General features: G+C 34.5%; 1 protein-coding gene across 1 annotated transcript in view; it reads right to left on the reverse strand.

Moving 5' to 3' along the window:
• The window catches only part of add3a (adducin 3 (gamma) a), a 111,563-nt gene that overhangs the window by 72,048 nt on the left and 22,582 nt on the right, over positions 1–16,933 (reverse strand). The window lies entirely within an intron of this gene.

Raw genomic sequence — 16,933 nt, forward strand, 5'->3', positions numbered from 1 at the left:
ACTATACTCTTATTCCATGCATGTACTTTTTAAATAACCACAACTTGCTCAGTTTTCTATCCGATTTTAAAACGGTTTGGTTTGTTATGAACGTCAGAGTCAGGGATGTTCTTATGACACTGCATACTTGTAAATAATGTTCATGAAACATGTTCAAGCCTCCAGAATTATAGCCACGTTAATAAAGTTTCTAATAAACCAAACCATTATTAAATCTGTCAAGATTTCAGCGAGATTTTGCCACTGCAAAAAATGATTTTCTTACTTGGTATTTTTGTCTCGTTTTCAGTAAAAATATCAAAAAATTCTTAAATTAAGATGCTTTTTCTTGGTGAGCAAAATTACCTAAGAAAGTAAGTCTAGTTTTTAGACAAAAAAATATAAAATTTAAACGATTTTGTGCTTAAAACAAAATAAATAAATCTGCCAATGGAATAAGAAAATTTGTGTTTATGAAAAAAGTAAACTTATTTTAAGAAAAGTTTTCTTATTCCATTGGCAAATTTATTTTGCTTGTTTTAAGCAATAATTTATTTTAAGTTTATATTTTTTTACTAAAAACTAGTCAAATTTTTCTAGGTCATTTTGCTCATCAAGAAAATGCATCCTTATTTAAGAGTTTTTATATATTTTTACTGAAAACAACACAAAAATACTAAGTAAAAAAGAATTTTTTTGCAGTGTGTGTTCGTATTTCTTAGTATTTTTGTCTTGTTTTCTGTAAAAATATCTAAAACTTCTTAAATTAAGATGCTGTTTCTTGATGAGCAACACAACCCAAGAAAATAAGTCTAGTTTTTAGACCAAAAATATCAAATTTAAGTGATTTTGTGCATAAAACAAGCAAAAAAATAAATAAAATTCTGCCAATGGGGTAAGCAAATCTTGAAAAAACTTTTTAAATACTAAATTCAAGAAAAAATTGCTTACCCCATTGGCAGATTTTTTTTGCTGGTTTTATGCACAAAATCACTTAAATTTGATATTTTTGGTCTAAAAACTAGACTTATTTTCTTGGGTCGTTTTGCTCATCAAGAAAAAGCATCTTAATTTAAGAATATTTAGATATTTTTACTGAAAACAAGACAAAAAATTTTTTTCTTGAAAATCACTCACCTTACATCAGCTTGCCTGTGACAAGATGGCTGCCGGTGATGACATTATACACCGCCATAAGACATTAAGCCTTTATTATATATATCTATGCTAAAGCCTATGGTAATGTTAAGTATGTGTGTTTTTTTAGTTGTTTGGGGCGGCCCCATATTCATCTATTATAAAGATTGGAAGAGCTATGACATTTCCAAAAATATCTGAAGATGTGTTTGTATGAAAAAGGATGGGCGTACGTAACTCCTATCCCTTTAAAGTCAACCGTACAGACAACAATGATAAAGGGTCAAACAACGATTTGACTGCGAAATGGTTCTTAAGTGAATCATCCACATAGGGCTCTCTTCTCCATAGCCTGATGTATGTTTAATTGTTGAGTAAATGAGAGGGAGTGCTGACCAAAGGAGACAGTAAGAAAGGACAATTACGAGAGTAGATATGACCACAGACAGCCCAAATGAAAGCCCTCAACCGGGCCTCTGTGAGCACGGCTCTCTCAAGGACGTTAAAAATCAATATGCAACCAATTACTCATGTAGGAGGAAAAGCCTCCAGCGGTCCAAAAGCTGACAAAGAAGGACCTGGCAGCAGAAAGCCACAATCTGCTAATGTTGAGAAAAGCAGAAAGTAATGCAAGAGTATTCAGAAATTCAATTTTCAGACTTCAGAATCGAAGTCACAGAAATTTCTGAAATGAAACCAACGGCACTGATGTAATATGTGTAAAAACCACAGAGTTGAAAACTAGATTACCTATCCAAACAACTACAACTAGAACACACACAATATCATAGAAAATAAGCAAATATTATAATTAATGCACATACCTACACGTCCCTGTTTATATCTAAAGCCCCTATAGGGGACCCCAAGGGTGTTCCAGCTGTATCCTGAAACTGAAATGTCACAGACTTGGAGCATAAGACATAATCAGGCCCCAGCCTTATCTAGGCATGAGTATATCACAAAGACAAGCAAAATTAAAGAAAGTTATCACGGCTCAACCTAAAGTTTATACAGGCTTAGTTTCCCAAAGGTCACCATCCAGATGTGCGGGTGAAAAATTAGTCATCGACAAGCAATGCAGAAGTGTAAAATTTAAATGATTCATTCCATGAGGTATTACCCGACTTTAAATCCTTTCCATGGGGATGAATAATCTATGAAAAACATTTAGACAACATACTTGTTGCAGTAAGGCAATAGCATGTTTCATGTCTATTAAAATGTTTAAATGTCACTTACGAAACAAAAAGTCTGCACTAAAGACGCATTAAAAATGACTCATAATTTCATAAGCCCTTGTTAGTAATAAAGTACTGTATAATTTATCATTTAGTGCCTGTATTGTAAATGAACTGTAAATGCCACCTAAAAAACCAATCAGGCAAAGCGCATGCATGACCTGTAGTGTACACTTTGATAAGTAAAGAGAGAAATCATCCAGCAAGTGCATATTTTATGATCCTATTAAAGGCGGGGTGCATGATCTCTGAAAGTCAATGTTGACATTTAAAATCACCTAAACAAACACGCCCCCTACCCCAATAGAATCTGGACCTTCTTTTGATAGACCCGCCCTTACACATACACAACCCAGGTAATGATGTGGGTTAGAAGACACGCCCCTTAATGCTGATTGGCTACAGGTGTGTTGGTACTCATCCCAAATCCCTTTCCAAAGTGTTTTTCAAAAATCATGCACCCCGCCTTTAAGACTGTAGTGCTAAATTAATCATCACGTGCAAAAAATGACTTTCTTACTTAGTATTTTTGTCTTGTTTTCAGTAGAAATATCAAAAAAAATCCTAAATTAAGATGCTTTTTCTTGGCAAATTACCTAAGAAAATAAGTCTAGTTATAGAAAAACATAAAATTTAAGCAAATTTGTGCTTAAAACAAGCAAAAAAATCTACCAATGGAATAAGATTTATTTTTTATTTTTCTTGTATTAATTAAATTCAAGAAAAAATTTTTTATTCCATTCCCAGATTTTTTTGTTTGTTTTAAGCACAAATTAAAGGATTAGTCCATTTTCTTAAAAAAATTCCAGATAATTTACTCACCACCATGTCATCCAAAATGTTGATGTCTTTCTTTGTTCAGTCGAGAAGAAATTATGTTTTTTGCGGAAAACATTCCAGGATTTTTCTCATTTTAATGGACTTTAATGGACCCCAATACTTAACAGTTTTAATGCAGTTTAAAATTGCAGTTTCAAAGGACTCTAAACGATCTCAAACGAGGCATAAGGGTCTTATCTAGCGAAACGATTAGTAAAAAGATCTAAAAATTCTTAAATGAAGATGCTTTTTCTTGATGTGCAAAATGACCCAAGAAAATAAGTCGAGTTTTTAGACCAAAAATATCAAATTTAAGTGATTTTGTGCATAAAACGAGCAAAAAAATCTGCCAATGGATGAATTTTTCTTGAATTTAGTGTTTAAGAAAAGTATTCAAGATTTTTTGCTTACCCCATTGGCAGATTTTGTACTCGTTTTTGCACAAAATCACTTAAATTTGATATTTTTGGTCGAAAAACCAGACTTATTTTCCTGGGTCATTTTGCTCATCAAGAAAAAGCATCTTGATTTAAGAATTTTTAGATTTTTTTACTGAAAACAAGACAAAAATACTAAGAAAAGTTTTTCTTAAAAATCATTTTTTGCAGTGTGCATTAAAACTGTTAAGTGTTGGGGTCCATTAAAGTCTGTTAAAATGAGAAAAATCCTGGAATGTTTTCCTCAAAAACATAATTTCTTCTCGACTGAACAAAGAAAGACATCAACAGTTTGGATGACATGGTGGTGAGTAAATCATCTGGATTTTTATTAAGAAAATGGACTAATCCTTTAAATTGTATATTTTTTGTCTAACACTAAACTTATTTTCTTAGGTCATATTGTTCATCAAGAAAATACATCTTGATTTAAGAATTTTTAGACATTCCAACACCCCCCCCCCAAATAGATGAATTAACAGGTTTTTGGTCACCATTTAGTCAAAAACTGATAAAAAATGGTGAACGTTTGCTATACGCTGCACCACCAAAGAAGAAACGCTGTTCATCACCATTAGATTCAGGATGAAATACAGTCAGAATTCAAACATCATTAAAATTACATTTTAAAGGCACCTTAAGCATTTTGGCTTTTTAAAAAACACTCGCAAAGCCATCTATGCTTAATTTCACTAGAAAGAGCAATAAGTTCTTTATTACTGCCAAGACGAGTCCAAGTTTTGGAAGTACAACATTTATGAGACCTTTCCTGTTTCTGTGCCAGATTTAGGGTTGATGTTAGATAAGCAGTATTTTTGGACGGGGTCGAGAAGTCAGAAAAGTTGAGGGTGATGAAAGTTATTTTGTGGTTGTGCCAAAACACGAACAATGGCGCAAAAGTTTTATCTGTAATAAAACAGCAATTGAGATTAATGTGACGCACTATGATTAGTAAAGGCTGCAAAATGCTTCAAGTATTTATTTCAATAACAAAACAGTTACTCCTCCTTCTTTAGTCCTATTACTGTTACCTAGTTGCCTTAAAATTTTATTCAACTTAAAAAAAAATAAGTTGAATTAACTCAAAAACTTACTTTTTTGAACCAACAAATATTTTTTACAGTCTACACAACACAAATCATAATCTTCATAAAATCTTTATCAGAAACAGAAATACTCCATTAAAGGCGGGGTACATGAACACTTTGGGAGTCGGGCCATCTACCAAAACACACTTGTAGCCAATCAGCAGTAAGGGGCGTGTCTACTAACCAACATTGTTGTCTGGGTGTGGGGCGGGTCTATCAAAAGAAGGTCCAGATTCTATTGGGGTAGGGGCGTGTTTGTTCAGGTGATTTCAAATGTCAGAGATCAAGCACCCCACCTTTAAAATAAAAATCAACCTGGATCTCAATGCCATTTGTTGGGATGGCACAGGACCTGGGATGCCTTTGTATGTGGTTCACAATACATTATTTGGTCACAATACTATATTTTGAATGGAGAAAGGGAACAGAATTGTGCATTTACGGTTTCTGTGCTATCCTACCCTGCCAAACTTTGATCCCCTGGGTGCTTTAAGCTCAAATCATGCTAAACAAACCATATTTTTCAGGTTTGGCGAGCTAATGCTAATCATTTAACAGCCATACAGGGTGTTGCGATTTCTCACATTTATTTTCTATGAGTGGTCTGTCTTCCCTTTGTACTGTCTCTGCTGTATCCAACAGCAATAAGTCAGTGACCAATAAAAAATATGTTTAATAGCAAAACTGACTGTGTATCAAAGCTAAACCGGTTTGAACTAGGTTGCTAACGTTATATTCATGTACATCTATTATAGTATCACATTAAAAGTTCAGAAGAATTTAATTCAAATTTATTTAAATGGTGTTTTTTACAATAATGCATGGCTGCATTAAAATGTTGCACCAGAGGTATTTGCAGGTACATGTGAGTATCACAATATTTATTTTGTTGAATAAATAAATAAAAATTATAATAAATAATAATGATAATAGTAATAATAATAATAAGTAATGGATTATTAACATATATTAATATAAGATTCATAACACTTGTTTCGTTTAGAATTTACATCCCGACCACTAGATAGCATTCTTCTTATCGCTAAACTAAAACAGTGACAGAAAGTACTAGCATAGGAGCACTTTCAATGATCTGTATCTATGTATGTATATTTTCAAAAACTTTAATGTACGAGATTAGGCCCAAAGTGAAGTTGTATTATCTCGTAGCATTGTTTTACTGATTCCAGTAAGTATGCATCAACCCGGCCTCTTTTTTACTGGCACAAGGGCATAAAGTACATAATATACACTGTGTTTTCTGTGGCACTGACCTAATTTCTGACAGGATGTATTGAGTTGGGAACGAGTTATCTTATAGACTCTTATTACATTACAAGACCACAGAACAGGAAAATCAACTGCTTTACAACGTCATCTGTGCCCGTAAGGATAGGGCTCGGTTCCAGAACCTAGAAAGCTGCCTTGTTCTCTACATAAACCATTTCCTTTCAAAGCTGAAAAATTATGTGACCTACTATGATCCTATTATGCATTTACATTTAGGCATTTTATCCAAATTGACTTACAGAAGTGAAGAAAAAAGTTACAGTGAGTATTTATAAGTATTTCTTACTTATAATCTATAAAACATATTTTTCAAATATTTCGGAGGCACCTCTCTTCCTCCCTTCCAAATTTTGAGCAAAATGCTTAGATAATTGCATTTTTGTGAAGGACTTTTGTTAGAGATCAGATTCAGAGTGATGATCATAACATACAACATACGGAATCGCATACTGTGACAGTAGGTACTTTATAGTATGAATAGATGATATGAATGAATTTGGACGTAATTCATCTGCCATGTTGATCATGTGACATACATCATCATGATGTTAAACTAGTGCAATTTAAGCATAAAGGACAGCTGTTTAATATATACTCACCTAAAGGATTATTAGGAACACCATACTAATAGTGTGTTTGACCCCCTTTCGCCTTCAATACTGCTTTAATTCTACGTAGCATTGACTCAACAAAGTGCTGAAAGCATTCTTTAGAAATGTTGGCCTATATTGATAGGATAGCATCTTGCAGTTGATGGAGATTTGTGGGATGCACATCCAGGGCACGAAGCTCCCATTCCACCACATCCCAAAGATGCTCTATTGGGTTGAGATCTGGTGACTGCGGGGGCCATTTTAGTACAGTGAACTCATTGTCATGTTCAAGAAACCAATTTGAAATGATTCGAGCTTTGTGACATGGTGGATTATCCTGCTGGAAGTAGCCATCAGAGGATGGGTACATGGTGGTCATAAAGGGATGGACATGATCAGAAACAATGCTCAGGTAGGCCTTGGCATTTAAACAACACCCAATTGGCACTAAGGGGCCTAAAGTGTGCCAAGAAAACATCCCACACCATTACACCACCACCACCAGCCTGCACAGTGGTAACAAGGCATGATGGATCCATGTTCTCATTCTGTTTAAGCCAAATTCTGACTCTACCATCTGAATGTCTCAACAGAAATCGAGACTCATCAGACCAGGCAACATTTTTCCAGTCTTCAACTGTCCAATTTTGGTGAGCTTGTGCAAATTGTAGTCTCTTTTTCCTATTTGTAGTGGAGATGAGTGGTACCCGGTGGGGTCTTCTGCTGTTGTAGCCCATCCATCTCAAGGTTGTGCGTGTTGTGTCTTCACAAATGCTTTGCTGCATACCTCGGTTGTAACGACTGGTTATTTGAGTCAAAGTTGCTCTTCTATCAGCTTGAATCAGTCGGCCCCTATGCTGCATACTGGATGTTTTTCCCGTTTCACACCATTCTTTGTAAACCCTAGAAATGGTTGTGCGTGAAAATCCCAGTAACTGAGCAGATTGTGAAATACTCAGACCGGCCCGTCTGGCACCAACAACCATGCCTTTCTTTCCCAATTCTGACATTCAGTTTGGAGTTCATGAGATTGTCTTGACCAGGACCACACCCTTAAATGCATTGAAGCAACTGCCATGTGATTGGTTGATTAGATAATTGCAATAATGAGAAATTGAACAGGTGTTCCTAATAATCCTTTAGGTGAGTGTATGTATTTGCATTTAAAAAGATCCACATTACCACTTTTGGACATTTTTAAATAAATCCTTCTTCTTAATTGGATATCTCCTCTCCCGGAGGCTCATAAGATAGTAAAAGGTCCTAACAATGAATACTTCGGGAACTTGTAGTAGTACGTCATCCGCATACTTTCGTCTCCCGTTATATACGGACATACTACTCACCTTGCATACTGCTTTTTCGCCAGTATGAAGTAGGCATTTCTGGACGCAGCCAGAGTTTTTACTGTTTGGCCTTTTTGGTCGCTTCCGAGTTTTATAAATTGTGTAAGAGCCGCACCTGGTAAAAAATTGCAGAAATATGGATTGCCGTAAAAACTCGTATTTGGAATGGAAGCGTTTTCTCTTAATTGACGAGTAAATGGTGGGGAAAGAGTTAATAACATCTTTTTCTGTGTGGTGTGACAAACTGAGTACAAATTTAATATCTGACTTTAAAAGCATGGAAATCTTTTTAGGACTGCACACCAACAATACAAAAGAGACATAAGTGGGAAGTGATTCAACCAGCATGTGTTTGTTGTTTACACAAGATAACATCCAAGTTTCAGAGAAAGACCAGCTGGGAAAAACATGAATGCCCCCGCAAACGCCACACCATCAGGAGAGAAAGAGAAATAAGAGGAAGACAAACCTTCCACAATCTATACAGGAAAACATCTTATAGTCTGAGATACAGTACAGGCTAGATGCCATGTTAGTGGGAGTTTAAATGAAATAACTGCCTTATGTTTGTCTAATAAACATCTACTTTTAGATAATCCAATGGAATCTTTAAAATGAACAACCTTTTGAGGTCATTTCACATTATGTGAGGTCGCGCTGGTGCATCACCCGACTAGTTGTGGTTTAAAAGTACATATTTAGTATTTTCCTTGCCAAAAATGACAATCGATTTGATTGATAAGACCCTTATGCCTCATTTGGGATCGTTTAGAGTCCTTTGAAGCCCCATTGAAGATGCAATTTTAAACTGCATTGAAACTGTAAACTGTTGGGGTCCAATGAAGTCTATTATATTGAGAAAATCCTGTAATGTTTTCCTCAAATAACTCAATTTCTTCTTGACTGAACAAAGACAGACATCAACATTTTGGATGATATGGTGATGAGTAAATTATGGGGATTTTTTTAAGAAAGTGGAGTAACCCTTTAACACCCTAATCTTGACCATTACACATTGTTAAGCTATCTTATATAATCACCATGCGTCCAACCCTACATGTTAAAAGTTCTAATACCCTAAAAGTGGTTGTTTACGCTCCTAAACTCTTGCACAGTGACATCATAATGGAGGTGGGGAGTGATGTAATCGCTTTGTGTGCTGGGGAAAAATAGGAACGCGTAGGCTTGAACAGCCTTCTGGGATGACTTTTGCAGTCCGGCCAACAAATGAGGCAAAAGAAAATGACTCGTGTTGCTGATGGGACTCCCATCTGTTTGGTTAAAGGGTTTAACAGTCTGTGTTTATTTATTGTTTGTGTAGTTCAAATGGGTCTTTGGAAAAATCAACCCTTCTTAAGATGTTATTCACCTTTCGTTAACTTTTAAAAATGCAAGAAAACCTGCCAGAGGGAGCAAGAAAGAAAGAAAGAATAAAAAGGCATTCGGCCAAGAACTTTTTGCTATGTGCCATTGCTTTTAGACTTATCCCGAAACGGTGACGACATCAGAATTGCAAAGAGGCGCTCTGCTCTGGCTTTACTTTTTTGGGAACAGACTACGCATTGCTCACAATGAATCATGGCTTAACAAGGATTATGATAATAACCCCCCCACTCCCTCGTCTGAAATCCACTTAACTAGTAACCTAGATCAGAACTGTCGCATTAAATGGGATTAGCCAAAATTAAAAAAAAAGAATCACAAACAGTAAATAAAACAAAAGTATGTGACAGATTATTACCCCAAAATACAATTTCACATTTTTATGTGAAATATTTTTTACTTATTATTTTTGTCTTATTTTCAGTACAAATATGTAAAAGTCTTAAGTCAAGATGCATTTTTTATGATCAAAACTACCGTCTAGTTTTTAGACAAAAATAATATACAATTTAAGTGAATTTGTGCTTAAAACAAGCAAAAAAAATCTGCAAATGGGATAAACACAATTTTGATTGAATTAAGTGTTTACACACTGCAAAAAAATTATTTTCAAGAAAAAAATTCTTAGTATTTTTGTCTTGTTTCAGTAAAAATATCTAAAAATTCTTAAATTAAGATGCTTTTTCTTGATGAGCAAAACGACCCAAGAAAATAAGTCTAGTTTTTAGACCAAAAATATCAAATTTAGGTGATTTTGTGCATAAAACAAGCAAAAAATCTTGAAATTTTTTTTTAAACACTACATTCAAAATTCAATACAAATTTGCTTCTATAGGTCATTTTGCTCATCAAGAAAAAGCATCTTAATTTAAGAATTTTTAGATGTTTTTACTGAGAACAAGACAAAAATACTAAAAAAAATTTTCTTGAAAATCATTTTTTGCAGTGAGAAAAAAGTTCAAGATTTTTTTCTTTCCCCATTGGCAGATTTTTTTGCTTGCTTTAACTCTTTCACCGCCAGCGTTTTTAAAAAAGTTGCCAGCCAGCGCCAGCGTTTTTCATGATTTTCACCAAAGTTTAATGCCTTCCAGAAAATGTTCTTCTTTAAATATATAAACATACAATATACCAAATGAAAGAACAGACCTTCTGCTTTCAAACAAAAAAACCGTTTCATCCTACCTTTAGTGGTTCTTTTGCAATCAGCTTTTGAATATGGGTAGGTTTTTGCAAAAACACCATATTTTGAGCAAAAAGCAAAAATAATTCCATATTTGTGACGGACTTTTCATAGAGATCCCATTCAGAGCGATCTTTAAAACAGACACGAACATGCAGCAGCTGTTCTTCCGGCATACTTCCGGTTTTAAAAAGTTGCGGTATTAAAATAGCGGTATTGCGGAAAGACGGAAACTCTCGTCATTGGCAGGGAAGCGTTTTCTCTTGATTGACGAGATATCTCGTCAATGGCAGGGAAAGAGTTAAGCACATATTCACTTAAATTTTTGTTTTTCTTTCGTCTAAAAATTAAAATTATTATAATGTAGGGTTGCACCGAATGTTTGGCAACCGAAATTATTCGGCCGAACAAATGAAAGGCCGAAACAATTTTACCGAAAAATAAGGTCTTTGATGACGCTATCAAATAGTCCCTAGTGCAGAATGAGAGACGCGCAAATGCAGAACACATGAAAGCATTTTAAAGTGTCAGAGAAAGATGCGAAAACATACAGCAGAACCACATGTTTCATTTTTCATTTAAAATCTAGAATTCCTGAACACCATGCAGCTGATAAAAAAGACATGGCGCGGCGATCCTGGGTATCTGAACGAGAGACTTTAGCTCTTCATCTCATATCATAGAAAGAGGAAGATCGGCAGCAGTATGTAATAAAAACTTCATAAAACCAGTAAAGTCCTACAATGACAAACACGCTTATATTAAACCAGAAATAAAACGTTTATTAACAATAAGCTTTTCGATAGACCACTTTGTTGAGCGATTTTTCCTCTGTCAATCTCTCTCTTACTTTGCTCGTACTTGACCGTGCACACATTTTCTTAGTATTTTTGTCTTGTTTTCAGTAAAAATATCAAAAAATTCTTAAATTAAGATGCTTTTTCTTGATGAGCAAAACGACCCAAGAAAATAAGTCTAGTTTTTAGACCAAAAATATCGAATTTAAGTGATTTTGTGCATAAAACACACACAAAAATCTGCCAATGTGGTAAGCAAATTTTTCTAGAATTTTTTGCTTACCCCATTGGCAGATATTTTTGCTTGTTTTATGCCACAAAATCACTTAAATTTTATATTTTTGGTCTAAAAACTAAACTTATTTTCTTAGGTCATTTTGCTCATCAAGAAAAAGCATCTTAATTTAAGAATTTTTAGATATTTTTACTGAAAACAAGACAAAAAAACTAAGAATTTTTTTCTTGAAAATCATTTTTTGCAGTAAATAAGAAAGATATTTTTGCAGTGTAGTTATAAATACTATGCACTTTAAGACTTGCAAATGAGTGCTGACAAGTCTCTCAATAAAAAGTAGACTCTACTTGTAGAATTTCCCAGCATTCCCTTGCCATGTCCTCGGATAGCCCTGACTTGCAACATCACTGTAACAAGAGCACTGTTGCTCTGGGGAGAATGACCGTTCAAAAGACAAAGAAGCTCTCCGGATCTGCTTAGAAAAGAACAAGTGATCCCGAAACTTGCCAAAACAAAACTTGATGTTACCCGAGATATCCATGCAATTTTAAAAGAGAAACTTAATATACAAAAATAGCTTTCACCATTATGTCAACAACGTCTACTTTTATATTAAAAGGCACCAGGAAACCCAAATCATAAATCTACAGGGTTTCTCATCTGGCAGCTTTAGGCTCAATGTCAGAAATCACTTTGTTCTGGCACAGAGTGTTATCCAATCTTAAACTGGCATATGGCATCAATATTACCCTCTACGTTTGGTGGAAATTCACTTGGTAAAATCAAGCCAAAAAAGTCAGGTGTCAACATGAAAAGGTCGTGTCGTGCCCTCATCACTAAAAACCATAAAACAAAACGATGAACAATCCAAAATTAAACTAAATATGAGTTCTTGCTTGCACCGACAATAAACATGGTATTTGCAGACTGCAGTTTGTTTGGTGAATTACTAAGAGATCTTGAGAGAGCATTAGACAGATATGCAAATAAGTAATTAATGTCTGCATTCCTATTCGTCCAATGTCCTGATAATAGGGCATATATTATGCAAAATCCACATTTGGACATAAATGTGTGTTGGCAGTGTGTGAACACACAAATCCACCAACTACTTTTTTAATCCCCGTTAAACAAATGCGGTCTCATTAGACATGCTGTTTTTGCAAACTTTATTTAACCAGGAGAAATCATATTGAGACTTATAGTCTCTTTTTCAAATGATCCCTGGCCAAGAAAGGCAGCACTTAAAATCTAATAACATCCCAGTAGAACATAACACAACATCTAACAAAACAAAAATCAATACAACAAAATTTAAAATAACATAATAATCAAGACAGACAAAAACAACAGTCTATATACATTCACAAATATAGCTGAAGGTTTCACAGATATATGATTTAAAATCCATAAGTGATATAATAGTGCCTAGTTTCATTTGTTTCTGCAAAGCATTCCAGGTTGAGGGAGCATTATAACGGAAAGCGTTTTTGCCAAATTCACTTTTAACAACAGGTATATTAAAAAGAATACTGCTTTTTGATCTAAGATTATATCTGTTGTTTTCTACTAAAGAAAAGACTGATAAATAAGAAGGCAACAGTCCAATTATTCCCTTATAAATAAAAATAAACCAATGATGTTGTCTACGAATTGAAAGCGGAGGCCAACCTGATAAACTATACAGCTTACAATGATGTGTAAAATAATCTGCTTTAGTAACAAAACGTAAAGCAGAATGATAAATAGAGTCCAGTGAACTTAAAACAGACTTTGCTGCATGCATATACAAAATATCCCCATAGTCTATAACAGATAAAAAGGTAGAGGCAATGAGTTCCTTTCTTACTTTCAAAGTAAAACAAGCCTTATTCCTATAATAAAAACCTAATTTAACTCTCAATCGTTTTACCAAATTATCTACATGGGGTTTAAATGTAAGCTTATCATCCAATAAAAAACCCAAGTAATTATAAAATGACACTCTTTCAATTTTCTGACCATCTTGCGTAATAATAGGTGGCAAATCCTGTACATTGCTGGAGTGAGTAAATAACATAAATTTTGTCTTTTTGGAATTAAGTACCAATTTTAATTTAAGTAAATTATTTTGTAGAGTTATAAAAGCAACCTGCAATTTCTTTAATGCCTCATATGGAGTTTTAGCAATACTGTATATTATAGTATCATCCGCATAGAGATGTACAGCTGCATTTATATTTGTACAAATACCATTTATGTAGATTGTAAACAACAAAGGTCCTAATATGGAACCTTGAGGTACTCCAACACTTAGTTTTGCCTCCCCAGACATAATACCTTCGCAAGAGACATATTGATATCTACTATTCAAATAATTATTAAACCATTTAACAACATTATCAGACATTCCAATTTTAGACAAACATTTTAACAAGATGGTATGATTAACCGTGTCAAAAGCTTTTGAGAGATCAATGAATAAGGCTGCACAAGATTCTTTACAATCAATAGCACTAATAATATCATCAACTACCTTTATGGCCGCTGTGATGGTACTATGCCCTTTCCTGAAACCTGATTGAGAAGAAATGAGAACATTATTTACTGTTAAAAAGTTCTTTAATTGATCACTAACCAATGACTCAAAAATTTTGGCCAATATGGAAAGTTTTGAGATAGGACGATAATTGTCCATATTAGTTGGATCCCCTTTTTTAAAAAGTGGGATTACATGCGCTGTCTTCCAAGATCGAGGTATACTGTTTTGATCTAAAGATAAGTTAAAAATATAAGTTATTGGATCAACAATAATATGAGCTACAAGTTTCAAAAGGAAAGGGGCAATCCCATCAGGACCAGCTGACTTTTTACAATCTATATTTTGTAAAGCAAATAAAACCTTATCCCTTAAAATAGGTTCAAAAGTAAAAAGGTTCGAACCCCCAACATTGGGGTGAAAAAACCCTGGAGATGAAAGCGATTCTGGCTCTGATTTAAATAGGAAACCAGCAGTGGCAAAGTGATTATTAAAAAGATCAACTATATCTGTTTTATCTGTGATTTGTACGTTATTGACATTTACAATTTTTGGAAGTGCTGAAAATGAAGAGTTTTGTACCGTTTTTAATGAATTTATAGTTTTCCAAAATTTAGCTGGATTTTTTAAATTTCTTGTTGTCTCATCAAGATAAAACTGTGATTTAACTTTACGTATTTGTGTAGTACATTTGTTTCTTAAATATCTAAAAGAAACCCAATCAATTTCTAGCCCAGATTTCCTTGCCTTTGCCCATGCTAAGTCCCGTTCATGTAATAGAGTAGTTAATTCATCAGAAAACCAGGGATTATTTCTCCCCTTTACTTTAAACTTTCTTAAAGGTGCATGTTTATTTAAAATACCCATAAATGAATCTTTAAAATAGGACCATGCCAATTCAACATCAGGAATTAAACAAACCTTTTTCCAATCAAAATGAAAAATATCATGGATAAAAGCTTGTTGATCAAACAATTTAAAATGCCTTTTCACTACAATTTGTGGAACTGCCTTTTTAAGTTTACAATTTCTAATCATGCCAACAGCACAATGATCACTTATGTCATTTGGGAAAATACCTATTTGTGTGCATTTATCTGGGTTATTAGTTAAAATCAAATCTATTAATGTTGACTTTGTTAAGTCCTTTACATTTGGACGAGTTGGAGCATGTATTACTTGAGTTAAATTTACAGAATCACAATAATCTTTAAAATCCTTTGATACATCTGTCAACCAGTTCCAATTTAAATCACCAACCAAAATAATCTCTTTCTGATATATAATATTTGCAAGTACAGTTGAAAGTATGGATAGAGCTTCCTTGTTAGCTGAAGGGGGTCTATAACAACAGGCAACAGTTAACCTGGTATTTCCCAACATTAAATCAATAGCCAGTAATTCAAAACACTTAGGAACAGTCATAGATTCTATCAAAATGGCATTTAGTTTACAATTAACATATATAACAACACCCCCTCCTTTGCTCTTCCTATCTACACGAAATATATTGTAACCATCAATGGCGATATCATTATCTGAGAGTGTCTTCTTTAACCACGTTTCTGATATAGCAATAATATCTGCCTTTGTAGACATCGCCCATACTCTAATATAATCAATTTTAGGCATCAGACTACGGACATTCAAATGAACAATCTTCAATCCAGGACGACATGAAAAATCAGAAGGAACATACAAACATTCAAGTTCGGGTCCCGGATTAGATTGAACATTTCCTGCCATAAGTAACATCAATAGAATAAGACGACGTTGCCACACATGTTTTGATATTTCGTTTTCAGACAAACATTTCAATGAGTCGAACGACTTCACATTAAAACAACAAAATTTGTCTTTGATCAAAAACAAATAAACTAAAGAGAAATCAACTTTGTGTCCATACTGAAACAGTTTGTGAAACTCCCGTGTAGGAGTATGTGTATGCGATGTACATTTTGACGGTAACTTTTCATGTGAAGCAACAATTTGCAACTTTTGTGTATTTAGTCCATTTTCGTTTGTATGACAAGTCTTTAACTCTAGAAGACAAAGTAACCATATTACCTGTAATGCAACCATGGCAAAACAACTGCGGAAAAATCCAGTCACGTTGAGTCCAAACGTTGAGTCCAAACAATCGACGCTGTGATCAACTTTGTTGAAACTGCAGCCCTACATCGACGCCAGCGTTCGAAAAAGCAGAATATAAAATGCAGCACCCCAGGCAGGCGAATAGATGTAAATAGCAACGCCGATTTTCAACAAACGTAGATTTGAATTTCCAAGCTTTCTCGTGATTGCAGTCCTACATCGAAACATTAACTCTTGTTAATGTGATGTCACACTCATAAAGCCCCGCCCATGGCCACTGACTCACTGGTTAATTTTCCCAAAAGCTTTTTTTAAATGCATTTGTTAGCATGTTGTTGCGCTAATGAGACTATATTTAATATTGTCTCAGACTGTATTCACAGGAATCCGATCTATTTTTAACCGAAAACGCTCCATGTCAGTTGGTAAGGGAGTAAGGAGCTGTAGCTCATTTGCATTTAAAGGTACAGACATTATAACCGCACGTTTTTCTCCGAACAAAAAGGGGCATTTTAGACATGCTATAATAAATTATCTGTGGGGTATTTTGAGCTGAAACGTCACAGACACATTCTAGGCATACCTGAGACTTATTTTACATCTTGTAAAAATGCACATAATAGGTGACCTTTAAAGCGTAACTAAACCCCTGGTCAGAGCCTGACTCCACCCACTGCAATATTTGAAAAATGCAAGAAAAGTGGGCAGATCCCAACGGAGATAGAGGGGACGAACTAAGTGTGTGGTGAGATCGTAACAAGGGCGTGGTGAGCTTGAACCTGCTTACGTCACGAGT

The sequence above is a fragment of the Paramisgurnus dabryanus genome, chromosome 24 (genome assembly GCF_030506205.2).
Source record: "Paramisgurnus dabryanus chromosome 24, PD_genome_1.1, whole genome shotgun sequence".
Taxonomy (NCBI): Eukaryota; Metazoa; Chordata; class Actinopteri; order Cypriniformes; family Cobitidae; genus Paramisgurnus; species Paramisgurnus dabryanus.